Below are 13000 nucleotides of genomic sequence, written 5' to 3'. Positions count from 1 at the left end.
GTAACAGCCACCAGAAAAGCTGTCTTCCACGACAATAATTGTAGGGAGCACGTCGCCATGGGTTCAAATGGCTTCCCTGTTAAGGCCTGCAACACTCCTGGGAGGTCCCAGGATGGGGCTGGGTCCCGTACCGCTGGGTACAACCTCAGAAGACCTCTGAGGAACCGTTTAGTGTCAGGGTGTGAGAACACAGGATAGCCTTCTAGCTGTTCGTGGTTAGCTGATATTGCTGCCAAATACACCCTCACCGATGATACAGCCAGTCCTTTATCTAGCAGTGAGAGTAGGAAGTCCAGGATCAGTGGGAGACCTGCTGTTCTGGGTTCTTTACCAGTTCCAGCCACGAACTTGACAAACCTTGTCCATTTGTACTCATAAGACTTCCTGGTAGAGGATTTTCTGCTGTTTAGCATGATGTTTAAAACTCTATCAGACAACCTCGTCACTCCAGCTTCCAAGCGGTTAATTTCAGGTGAGGCACGTCGTGGTGAATCACCCGACCTCCGTGAGATAGCAGAAGATCCGAGCTCATTGGGAACTGATGAAACGTTCCGTGAGATAGTTTCAGCACCAGGGAGAACCATTGCTGTCTGGGCCACCACGGTGTGATGAGGATCGCTCTGGGGTGTTCGCAGAAAATCTTGTGAACTACCCTCGTAATTAGTGGGATCGGTGGAAAGAGGTACACATGTCTGTGAGCCCAGGAGACTAATAACCCGTCTCCCAACGACATCGGGTCTGCACCCCCTCTGCAGCAAAATCTTTTGCACTTCGAGGTGCTGCGTGTGGCAAAGACATCCACTTCCGGTGTGCCCCACTTTTGAAACACTGGCTGAAGGAACTTCCAATTGAGTTCCCACTCGTGGAGTGTGGCTCCTCCGCGACTGAGGTAATCCGCACAGGCATTCAAATTGCCCGGTAGATGGGCGGCAACCAGGGTTGTGTCTAATGCTCTGCAAATTTCCCAAATCCTCAGTGCCAAGAGGCAGAGTTTCCTCGAAACTGTGCCCCCCTGTCTGTTCACGTAAGCCAGGGCAGTGGTATTGTCTGTCAAGACCGCAACTGTCCGTCCCGTGATCAAGGGTCTGAATGAAAGAATGGCATGATGGATCGCCAATAACTCCAGAAAGTTTATGTGGTAACGCAGCAGGTTCTGAGGCCATCTGCCCCCCACACACATGCCGTCTACGTGCGCTCCCCAGCCCCATAGGGACGCATCCGTTGTTATGGTCAGGGTCGGGGTTTGCCTGTGGAAGGGAGCCCCTTGGAGAAGGTTCTCCCTCTCCTGCCACCAGGACAGGGTGCACAGTACTGTCGCTGGAACCGTCAGCTTTAGTGAAGGAGGGTCCCTTTGACAGTTGAAGGCTCGAAGAAACCACAGCTGCAGTGTCCGCATGTGGAATCTGGCAAAGCGTAGGACTGCTGTGGTTGCTGCCATCAAGCCTAGGAGGCGTTAAACTTGGAACGCAGTGACTGTAGAGCTTGTTAGAAATACTTTTATCAGTGATGCAATGTCTTCCGCTCTCTGTGGAGGAAGGAATGCCCTGCAGGCTTGTGAGTCCAGAATGGCTCCTATGAATTGCACCCTTTGCGAGGGTTGCAGTGCCGATTTCTTTAAGTTGACCTGTAGGCCTAAGTCCTGTAGGAGGGCTAAGGTGATGTCTATCTGGTGCAATAATAGAGGTTTGGAACTTGCCACTAGCAACCAGTCGTCGATATAGGGAAATATGGTAATCCCTTGAAGTCGTAGATGGGCTGCTACCACCACCATAGTCTTTGTAAAAACCCTCGGTGCTGTAGAGAGGCCAAAAGGTAGGGCCTTGTACTGATAGTGGGTATTTCCTATCGAGAATCTGAGGAACTTCCTGTGGGTTTGGTGTATGGTTATATGAAAGTAGGCGTCCTGCAGGTCTAACGTGGCCATCCAATCCCCTCGGTTGAGTAGAGGCAGGATGTTTGGTAGGGAGATCATTCTGAATTTTTGGTGTGGTATGAAACAATTCAGGCCTCGGAGGTCCATAATGGGTCGAAGGCCCCTGTCCCTCTTGGGAATGGTAAAGTATCGGGAATAGAAGCCTTGGCCCACCTGGCTGGTTGGGACTAGTTCGATTGCGTCCTTTTGGAGGAGGGATTGAACCTCTGCCTGCAGAGTGGGAGATGTTGTGGTGTGAACGATCGTGGGAACTGTGGGGTTCTCTCGAAATTCGATTTGATAACCCAGCCGGATTATCGCTAGAACCCATTTGTCTGTTGTAATTGAAGACCACGCCTGGAAATAGGGGAGAAGCCTGGTATGGTCCTGGTACCTGAGGGAGGGGGAGAAACAGGGGAAAAGGCAGTCAAAGGCCCTGTTTGGATGGTCTACTCCCCTTTTGTCTAGATGCCTGAGCTGAAGTCGGAGAATACTTTGATTTCGGGTTGTATGGAGGTTTTGGATAGGCTGTGGAGCCTTTTGGTCTCCATTGCTGCTCATTGGATTGTTTGGGGAACAGTTTCTTGTTCCATGGCTTGGTCCAGGTACGTTTACTTTGGGATCTGGCTGAGATGGGGACCCCTAAATTTCGTGATGTTCTAATGCTTTTATCCAACTCTTGCAATACAGAGTCTGTATTAGAGCTGAATAAACCATTCCCGTCAAAGGGGAGATCCTCGACATATGATTGAGTATCTGGCTGGAGCGCTGTCGATCTCAACCAGTAGTGGCGTCTTAGAGTGATAGCTGAGGTAAGTGTTTTTGCTGAGATGTCACCAGCGTGCTTTGACAAATTGATCTGTTGCTTAGCCAATGTTATACCTTCTCTCTGGATCTTTTTAATTGCCTGTTTGGTTTGCTCAGATAGGTCTGGCAAGCTCGACAGTTGTTCCCATAAAGCATATTGATATCGACCCATGCATGCCCCGTAATTCGCGACTTTCACACCGAGTGACCCCGCGGTGTAGAATCTTCTGCCTAGATTGTCCAACTTCTTCCCCTCTGTCTGGGGGAGAAGCGTGCGTCTTTCTTGCTTTCGAAGATGAAGCTACCACGACAGAGTTTGGTTTTGGATGGTTGAACAAAAACTCTGCTGTGGTCTCCTGGACGCGATACATGTGGTCCAGTCTGCGGGAGCTTATCGGGGTCGACGCCGGTTTGTCCCACGACGATTTTGCAGTATGGAGCATAACCGTCGTCAGAGGAAGGGCGACAGCCGTCGAGGTGTCAAGCTGGACGACGTCGAATACGTTGTCGGTTACCACCAGTTTCGGTTGGACCGTCGGTAGCGCTAGGGTATGGGCCATCCTCTTAACTAAGTCCCCATAGGACTTCAGGTCCTCAGAGGGGGATATGGGCTGCTCTTCGCCCACCTTATTGGATGGGGATGGCTCGTCTGGGGAGGAGACGCCTTGCTCTTCCTGGAGCGAACCCTCCTCCGACCCGGAGGAACCTTCCCTCGACTCTGAGCGCTCAGAGGAATGTTTAGGAGACTCTGGTGCCTTCGGTGACTCTGGGGTCCTACGTCGCTCCGTGCTCCGTGAGCGTGGCGAGGTCTTTCGTTTCTTGGGAGATGTGACTGGCGGTTTCGACATCGATGCCGAAGGTGTGTACCTTGGGGTCCGGTATGATGTACGGGACCTACCCGAAGCTTCGGATTGTTGGTCCCAGTCTAGTTGCCTCGGGGGAAGCCATGGAAACATAGAGGGCATCGGGCAGGAACCGTATAAGTATTGCCACTGTCTCTGGTCCCAGGACATCGGTGGCAGTGGTTTCCGAAGGCGGGAACGATCCCTGTGGAGGGATTTTTCCTCTGAATCTCAAGATCGGTGTCGACGCCGAGGGCTGTTTTGACTTCTGGGAGGGCTGTTTGAATAGTCCCACCCGCGGCTTCCGCGTCGAGGTGTGGTGGACCGACCTCTGTTCGGGCTGCGGGCTCGCTGACGTCCGGGACTGCGCGATGGGTCTCGGACCGGTGTACGGGATCGAGCGGAGTCCTCCACTGTATGTATCTCAGGTGGGCTATCTTCCGTCCCCGACCGTTGAGTCAGGTCTAAATCGCGATCGGAGTCCGAAGAGATGGCAATCTGCATGGACATCGAAGCCAACACCGGAGGGCTTAGTCGGCGGCGAGGTGAAGCGAAAAGCTTCAAGGGGGGCACCTTTGCTGCCGATTCCGATGGTGACGTCGGGAGCGAAGCTGCGGTCGACTGATGTTTGTCGGACTTCTTCCTTTTCTTCGCTTCCGAATGGAGCCCCTTCTCCTCCCTTGGCTGTTTTGCAGGAGTGGAGGAGTCCGACTTGGATGCCGAGCCCGTCTTTGTGGGGCGATCGGCGTCGGAAGGGGTCTTGTCGGTACCGACCGACTCCGATGTCGATGGCTTGTGTGTTGCCGTCGACATCTTCTTAGGCGATAGCGCTTTCTCCATTAACGCTGCCGCCAAGCAACCTGCTTGATTTTTCTTTGTCTGGCAGGAAAATCTTGCGCAGTGCACACACGTGTCAGGTATGTGAGTTTCTCTCAGACAGAAGAGGCAAAGAGTGTGTCCGTCAGGAGGGGCAATCTTGCTGCCGCAGTTCGCGCACCTCTTAAAAAATCCCCACCGTTTTTCCATGCGGGGAGATGGAAACTGTGGGGGGGGGAGGGGAAAAAAGGCGGGAAAAGAAAAAGCTGAGGGGAATTTCCCCGAAAAGAGTCCGCTTCCCTCGCTCTCAAGGTTTTAGAAACTAGAAAGAGTATCAAAGTCAAAGGTCCTAATAAGTCCGTAGCAATAACGCAACTTCCAAAAAGGGTTCTACCGACCGTGGCGAAAGATCGACTGATCCGAGCGGCGGTCAGAAGAGAACTGGCGGGATGTCCGCTCCGGTCCCTGTGAGCATGCGCGATGGGGCTTCTGCGCATGCGCACTGGGTCCGGGGCGCGGAAATCCGCAGCTTTCAAGAATACTGATTGAGATCGGCGCGGGCGCCTATATCCCATCAGTGTGATGCACAGAGACCACGAAGAAGATCTCAGTTTTGCAACAAGAGGTCTAAGCACCTGACCTGACAGCTGCATATCTGGGTCCAGGCAGAGATTTCTAGCCACTGCCAGATCCAGCTGCCTGAGGAGAGACCCAGGGAAGAATCTTCAATTGATTATGAAGCAGACACTTGGGGAGGAGCAGGAACCATGCAAATTACTGAAGTGTCCCTGACTCCTTGTAGTTGGAGTCCAGCCAGCCCATTCTGATCTGAGAAGTGTGTGCTCTCTTTTTCTCATGCACAGGCACACATGCACACACACCCCAGGCCAATCCTTGCAACAAATTCATTTCAATCCCCCTACCCCCAGCACTTCAACTGGCCTACCACCCTGCCCCATCCTAACTCGAGATGTTTGTAGTTTCTTAGTTTAGGGGTGAAAGGGGATAACCATGGGGGCAATTTTCTGGAGAGGGAAATTTTTCTCCTCTCTTGCGGTACAAGAATGCAAGATCACCCAATGAAACTGATCAGCCATGGGCTCAGAGCACAAAAGGAAGTCATGGCAGGACACAGCTCCAGCTGAGAAGACCCACTCCTCAGCTAAGAACTGTCATAGTCGAGACCATCAGCAAGACAGCAAGCAGCAGAAAGCGTCTAACACGGCTGGGCCCTGGCCTTGCTTGAGAATGCTTCCTCCCCCACCGCCAGCAATTTTGCATCATATTTTAATTGCTGAAAGCCAACCTATGAATCAATTTTCAGCTGATAAAGGGAATATAAATACAATAAATACCGTTTCATACAGCACTTGATTAAATTGCACTATTCACTGCCATAACGGACAATAGTCCCTAGTTAGATTATTTTAAAACAGGCTTAAACAAATTTTTACAAAGTAACAGTCAGAAAGCGAACTAGGTCCTCTGGACACAAGGGCAGCACATATTCACAGACTAGATGCTTGGTCAAGCAACAGGGGAAAATCATTCCCTCCAGCCAGCTTCCGAATGGCTGCTGCTGGAGAACGGTGGACTGAACTGACCCTTCCGCCTAATCCTGCAGAGTAGTTCTCATGGTCCTCCTACTCAACTGCCAGCACCTCTACTCCCTCACTGAGGAAGGAAAAAAGCCATTTGTGTCCTTCCCAAGAGACCTTCTCTGGATAAGCTTGGAGCAGCTCCTGGGAAACAAGTCTTGCCTGGATTTGGGGCAGGAAATTCTCAAGGCAATGGCAGCCTGCCGCATACTTAGCACTTTAGAACTCCTGATGCCGCCCACCAGCTCAAGGCTCCAAATAGCCTGACATGGGCGGAAGAGGAATTAGAATAATGACATAATTATAGGCTCCAGGTTGCAGATTGGCACACATATTAAGCTTGCTGCAGACATCAGGTTGCTCTGTGAAACAAGTCAGCTTTTGATGATCTCCACTATGCAATTAAACAGCTCATTCACAAAGTTGCTAGAAGGGATCAGAGGGGATAGAAGAATAGGAGGAGCATTCAGCAGTTCTCATCTAGCCCTGCTGAGTGGGCACCTAAAGCAGTTTCCTGCTCAAAGCCCTTCATGCCAGCATATCTGCTCATGCCTGAAAATCAAAGATGAAGGGAGTTCTAGACAGACTTATTTTTACGGTAACATTTATGCTCTCACCATTTTCAGCTAGAAGGGACTGACATTTGACAGTATGGATCAGGTAGGGTGAAAATGATGTGGAAGGAACAGAAAACTGGGCAGAAACAGGAGAATAGATTAGAAATATAACTGCTTGCCCATAAATCTAGCCTGAAGACTGATGGGGGAGGAAGCTTTTGTCTTTTGGGCATTCATGAAATATACCTATGCAGTCTACTGTCTACCACTTCATTTCTTTAACAGATAGCAGGGATTTCTGAGAAGCTAAACCCTTTGCCAGACAGCAAACTGAATATGCATGGCTACGCTACTCCTTAACCATCTCCGAATGCATTGAGTGCTCTAAGAGAAATAGAATCGTATCTCCTTTTCAGCTTCCATTTATCTGTTTGGGCTCAGTTCTCAAACCAAGCATTTGCGGGTTAAGCTATGTAAATTATACAGCAGCGGTTGAGCCCTCTCAACAGTAAGAGCTGACCAGCTGGGTGCTTTACAGAGCCCCAGAGTGCCAGCATACTACTAGTACTGGTCCAGCTATAACCTGGGCTTGTCGACTTTGACAGGCACTTCCTAAAGATCTCAAGCCTTTCCTAGCTGCCCTATCTGTGATTCACCAGACACTCAGGATAGCACCTGGAACCTTCTGCACACATCACATGTGCTCTATGTATCCCAGCATAGCTCCTACAGCCACACAACTCCAAGTACCACTTGCAATGACAGGAAAGAACAAAATGTTTGGGATATTCAACATAGTACATTTTGCAACAGCACAAAGGCCCTCGTGTTGGTTTTTTTGCTCCAAATTTTCCACCTTGTACTTTATTCACTTATTTGCATGAACACACTTGGTTTCTATAGGACAGTATATTAGGCTAGCATCATAGAATATATTGGGCTAGCATCTAAAACAAGATTGGGTTGGCATCTGTGGACAACCTTTGCCATGGGCCTGAATCAGATTAGCGGAGATGTAAGATTTCTATTATGTATCTATGATTACTATTCGTATTCCTATACATCCATAATGAGCCAATTCCTTTTTAGTGAAGGAAAGTATCTTGAAATGGATTGCTCCTCCCATCCACCTCCAGAAGCAGGGCTAAAATTTAAATTTAAGCCCCTCGATGCATCTTCTATTGCCCCATAGGAGCATCAGTCCCTGAGAAGCCTGTGGGCAATGCCAACCATTCCTCTTACTTGTCAGCCCAGTCTCCATAATAGGTTCACAGCTCAAAGTGAACACAGAGATGACCTATAAAGGCACTAAACGCCTATACAACATGTATCCACTTTTGATTGCTGTACCAGGTGGTTCAGCAGCAAAGCTAGTTATCCTTTGGCTTCCTGAGAAAAATGTGTGTTATTGAAACAGCAGAACATATCCACTGAGATGGGATCCTGGATTTGAAAGTTCCATTAACCAAACAAATAAAAATAGTACCATGTGCATATTACTGAAACATTGGGGAGGATCCACTGAGACTTGGTCCTGGATTTGAAAGCTCCATTAACCAAACAAGTACAAATACTACAATTTCTTTTAATAACTGTTTTATTACCAAAAGTTAGGTCTAATAAAGCTCTGCATGTGCAAACCAGGGTCAGACTAAAAAGGGTCTTGCAATCTTTCTCTCGTTATTGTTGTCAAGAAAGCCTGGTGATTAACTACCCAAAATCTAAGATCCTAAATTTTCACCAATACCAGAAAATGGAACCAGTCTCAATACTGTATCAACGGTTCCAATACTGAACAAGTCCCTGGCCCGAAGGATGTTCGACCAGGATCAGGGCCTTTTCAGCCTTGGCCCTGACCTGGTAGAATCAGCTCCCTGTGGAGATCCGGGCCCTGCCTGATTTGATGCTATTTCATAGGGCCTGTAAGACAGAGATATTCCGCTAGGCCTTCGGTTGAGGAAGGGGACACCCTTATTTCTATCTGCTTGGCCTTCCTTACCTGTCATGATGCTATCTTATCTTAATCTATTATTCCATCCCTGGGCCTACTGCTGTACTGATATATAGAATGCACCTAATGGAAACCGCCACCTGTGACATATATGCTATTTGTTTTATTGTATTTTATGGTTTTAGCTTGTAGTTTTAATTATTTTAACTTTTGTTTGTGTGTGTGCGTATATATATGTATACACACACACACATATATATTGGCCACGGTGTGACACAGTGTTGGACTGGATGGGCCACTGGCCTGATCCAACATGGCTTCTCTTATGTTCTTATCCGCCCTGAGCCCACTCGTGGGAAAGGGTGGAATACAAATTAACAAAAAATAAAATAAAAGGCCTTTTCTTATTTTGGGATTCTGTTCTCACCAGACCTATCTTGGACCCCCCCCCCCCAATATCGAACAGTGCTTAATAAAGTAAAACCTTGTCCAAATGCCATATATATATATATATATATATATATATCCACAATGAGGGAGGGAAGTATATTTCCAGAACAGTGTAAGCCTTTAATCTGAAAGTTGTTTCCATCATTTATGGTTCAGCTATTTGGATTAAAGCTATCACTGATAATATTGACCAACCACTAGCCCAATTCTTAAGGAAAATATTGAATATTCCCTGTTGTGCGTCAAACATTGAATTTGGACAGATATCCTTAGAAGCAAGAGCATGGCTTTTTGCCTTCAAACTGAGATACAAACAGCTCTTTGCTGAAGATGGTTTCTTAGCCACAGATCAACTTGGCTGAAAACCCTGGATGAGAAACTGATGAAAGTCAGAATGTTGACAGATTTTTTCTCAGAAGGGCCAATGCATATTTTCTGATCAAAAAGCGAGTCCTTGAAATTGACCATGTTTGTTTGAACCTGAGAGCCTGCAGAGGATTTCCACCTCTATTTTTTGGTCTATCTTATCCAAAATCTTCAAACCTCCCCCCCCCATGTACTATCCCATGTTATTGCAGAGCTTTTTTGTTTGCAAGACTGAACATTATACCTATAATGGTTTTCCAAAGGAGATTTCTTAATAGGCCCTGCATTGATAGAATTTGCCCTTATGGCCTTAACAGTATTGATACATCCTTTCATGCTCCACTGGAATGCAGAGTTTTTGAGGTTATGAGGGAATACTCTATCAAGCCTTTATTCAAGCAGTCATACCCTCAGAAACCCTGGCTCTTTTGCTCAGTGATAAGAATCCTGAGATCACTCAAGCAATTGCAAAATTTGTCTCTGTCCTGTTAGGCCCTGCATCAGGGGGGGGGGGGGGGGAAGATAAATATCTTTTGCTGTTCCAGATTTGTGAATCAATGAGCTTCTAAGGGTACAAAAGCAAAGCTCTGCATGTAAACCAGCAGAAACTTAGCACCTCCCCTAAATGTCCAGCAGCTCAAGAGAGCCATCACTAATGAGTGAATTCCCCCTTAGAAACTTCTTACCCCTGCCTCTGTGGGCTTGCTGATTTTACCTTCGGGGGGTTGAGAGTTGATGGAAAGAAGATATAAAATAATACTGAAGCAGATAAAAGGATAGGTAATAAAAATTAATGACACCTCCACAGGCCAGCCTGAGCTCTGATTATGGGTTAAATCCTATCCCTGGAATAGATCCCAAAGACAGCAAAGGCAAAAGTGATTTTAATTAACACTTGCACTGCAGAGAATGCACATGAAAGAATTGGTGGCGGGGGGGGGGGGATATACTGAGTAGACATCACTGTTTGTGGTATGGGAGGACAAGATCTTGTTAAATAGAACTCCTACTATGGCATGTATCTTCCCTCCAGGGATACCCTAGAAATATGATCTAGGTAGCTAATGATAGGCTTTCAAGGTCAAAGAAACTGCTGAAAATGGTCCTAACAATACTGATGCAAAGTATATCAGGTTATCAGAGGCTTGCAACTAGGATGCATGAAAAGGATAACAATGGCTTTGCTATCATACCTGTTGCTTCCGATAAGACAAAAAGTGTATAGTAGGAATTACAACAGTTAAACCAAGAGCATGTGTGTGTGCCAAATCAAGAAATCTGAATGTAAAACATCAGGTTAGTTGGAAGCGTGAGGACGGATCAGCTGCCATAGATCAAGATGGGAAGCCATGATTTATTCCATCACACATTGCCAATGCCCTTCCACCCTCTGTTGGACAAACAGGCCAGTCCCTACCCTACCACAAAGAATAAATGGGCAAGAGTCTGACCATAATATAGAAACCATAAAATTTAAAAACCAGCAGAGGAACATTTTAACCTTCCAGAACATTCAGTTGCTGACCTAAGAGTAGTTCTCTTACAAAGGAATTTCAAAGGGAGATTAGACAGGCTGCTGAATTGCAACTGATAATGAAGCTCAAGACAATATGTCCTCCTGGACTGAATTGAGGCCTAGTTTCCTCTTATTACAGATCACAAAGTTCAAGAATGTCTAAAGGAGAAACCAGATGGCTGTTTGATTATCCATTTGTTTAATGCAGTATCATCAGACAGTACTGCGTAAATGATACAGATGTGTCTGTCCTCCAATATTTGTTTCAGCTGATTGCGGGGGGTGGGGGGGGGAGACTGCTTTGGATAAAGCTGAGCTTAGATTGTTTGTTCTCCTTTATACTGTGAGTAGTAAGCTCAAGTCAAAAAGAGCCACATCCTAACAGGATGTGACATCTCTAGCAAAGAAGGAAACAAAGTCGGCATTGAAAGCACTGTTGCAGGAACTCCCTGTCAGTTTTGCTTAAGACAGAACGTTCTGACAGGAAGATATGACACAGCAGAGGAATACCTCAGAGGTTCTACAGTAAGACTCATTGCAAAATGTTTGATGAACTATGGTATGTACAACAGAAAACAAAGGCACTATCAGTTTCCATCCACTTTCTCATTCATATGTAACAGACATCTGGAAAGTGTGTAAGAATGTTTAAGTAGCAAGAGTCAAAGTCTGGAACTTAGTCTTAAAAGAAAATGAATTTTCAGGTATTTAACTGTTTTAATTCCACATACAGAATCTGGAAAGCAGCCAGGCCCAAGCCCTTCCTTTGTCTCAGAAGTTTACCCCATCCCAGCATTACCATACCAAGTAACAGAGAATCTTGTCATCAACTTCCGTGGCCATTTGAATGAGTCTCTCACAAACTCTTTCCTGCTAGAATTCAAGAATGCACAGGGCTTTCTTTGGAGTTTACCATTACCTCTGATGCAACTGGAAGGGGGAAGAGGGAAATAAAAAAATCTGAGCATTTTGACTTGATTAGAAAGTACTTTCATGTAGTTGACTGCGGCAGCTAGGATTCTTGGCTGTGACAAAAAAAGGGAATGGCAGGAGCAAGTTATCTGACCAAACCAAACATAGAGGGAACAAGGAGAGACAGTATGGTGCAGTAGTTAAGAGTGTCAGACTAGAATCTGGGAAGGAAAGGAAAGGTCCCCTGTGCAAGCACCAGTCATTTCCGACTCTGGGATGATGTTGCTTTCACATTTTCACGGCAGACTTCTTACAGGATGGTTTGCCATTGCCTTCCCCAGCCTTTTACACTTTCCCCCCAGCAAGCTGGGTACTCATTTTACTGACCTCAGAAGGATGGAAGGCTGAGTCAACCTTGGGATGGCTACCTGAATCCAGCTTCCGCCGGAATGGAACTCAGGTTGTGAGCAGAGTTCAGACCATAGTACTGCTGCTTTACCACTCTGTGCCACAGAAACCCAGTTTCAAATCCCCACTCTGCCATGGAAGCTACTGGGAAGCTACCTTAGATCAATCACACTCTCAGCCTAACCTACCTTACAAGGTTGTTGTGAGGATAAAAGGGAGGAGAATAATGTAAGCTGCTTTGGGTAGTCAATGAAGGAAAGGGCAGGATGTAAAACATCAGGCTAGAGCCTGTCTAGTCATAAACGGGTGGATCTGGAAAGACTAAACAAAGAACTGTAGAGACCAAACAATTCAGTCAGGTGCAGCCAAAGAGATGGCAGGGGCAGTCAAGAACCTAATAATTTTTTCTATTATATGCCCACTGTATACTCTTTGTTGAGCATTAACCAACATTAGAATGAAGCCATCATTTTCAAGAATTATTTCTACAAACTCGGTAACATTGGGACAAAGAATATTAGATTGGGACCACTTCCAATGGGTACAAGCAGACCACCATATTCTACCAACAGCATATCTGTCCAAACTTTTTTTTTTTCACATACATTTAGTGTTGAGAAGAGGTTATGCTAGGGAGAAGCGAAGGAAGAGATGCTCTCAGTGAGCCTAGCAGGAAGGACTACTATGAGTAGGATAAGAGCTTGGCGATATAGGTATACCAGCCTCCCTCACCAAGGTTGTTATGGAGCAGCATCAGGAAGCTGTCCTCTAGCACTGTACAAACGATGGCAGACTTGCCATTATTTTGTCCTGGCATCCCAACATCCTATTACCCCCTGGAGGATTCAGGCTACCATCTATCACT

This window comes from Heteronotia binoei, chromosome 12, assembly GCF_032191835.1.
Source record: "Heteronotia binoei isolate CCM8104 ecotype False Entrance Well chromosome 12, APGP_CSIRO_Hbin_v1, whole genome shotgun sequence".
NCBI classification, from domain to species: Eukaryota; Metazoa; Chordata; class Lepidosauria; order Squamata; family Gekkonidae; genus Heteronotia; species Heteronotia binoei.
This window is presented reverse-complemented; position numbering follows the sequence as displayed.